We start from the raw sequence: 1,032 nt of genomic DNA, 5'->3' as shown, positions 1-1,032 counted from the left end.
ATTTTTTTAAAGACGTGCCTTATAAGGTTTAGATGATTTTTAAGGATAAGGTTAGTTTTTTTTTTGAAATTTAAATTTTAAATTTTAAATTTAGGTAGTTGATCATGGCTGATTTTAACCTTTTTTTAAGGACGTAAGTTTTATCCTTTTTTTTTAATTGGCAGCTTTTTTTTTCTATTTTAAATAATGCATATTATCTTGAAATATTTTTATTAATAAGTATATACTTTACATTTATGTTATATTTAAGTTTATTGTATTTTTCATTTTTCATTTTTCATTTGAATACATTTACTCTAAATTATTTTGATTTTGAATGAGAAAGTAGTATGTAAATGGAGTCATATTAATGTGTAGTTTTTATTTTTATTTTCATTGGCTTCTTTATTATTTTTTAAAATAATTAAATAGATGTCAATCAATAAAGATAGATATTTTAATTATGATAAAAATAAGAGTTCAAAATAACATAAACTTTAGTTACATGTGCTATTTTGGCCCTTTTCAAGGACGTAAGTTTTATCTTCTTTTTTCTAATTGACAGGTTTTTTTCTTTCTATTTTAAATAATGCATATTATCTTGAAATTTTATATTAATAAGTATATACTTTACATTTAGATTATCTTTAAGTTTATTGTATTTTTTATTTTCATTTGAATTCATTTACTCTAAATCTTTTGATTTTTGAATGAAAAAATAGTATGTAGTGGAGTCATACTATTTTTCATTGGCTTCTTTATTATTTTTTAAAATAATTAAATAGATGTCAATCAATAAATATAGGTATTTTAATTATGATATAAATAAGAGTCAAAAATAACATAAACTTTAGTTACATGTGCAATTAGTTATCTTTTAAAAATGAAAATTAAAAAGAGTTATATTAATTGTGGTAACTATATTTAAAAAGATCATATTAAATAAAATACGTATTTTAAAAAAAAATTAACTAATTTGTAACTGCCGCATATTTTTTTAAAAATCAATTTTTTTAACTAATTAAATCTGTTTTTAAAATGCTGACATTTGTC

This window comes from Solanum tuberosum, unplaced genomic scaffold, assembly GCF_000226075.1.
Source record: "Solanum tuberosum cultivar DM 1-3 516 R44 unplaced genomic scaffold, SolTub_3.0 scf00183, whole genome shotgun sequence".
Lineage (NCBI taxonomy): Eukaryota > Viridiplantae > Streptophyta > Magnoliopsida > Solanales > Solanaceae > Solanum > Solanum tuberosum.
Note: the sequence above shows the minus strand (reverse complement) of the source record.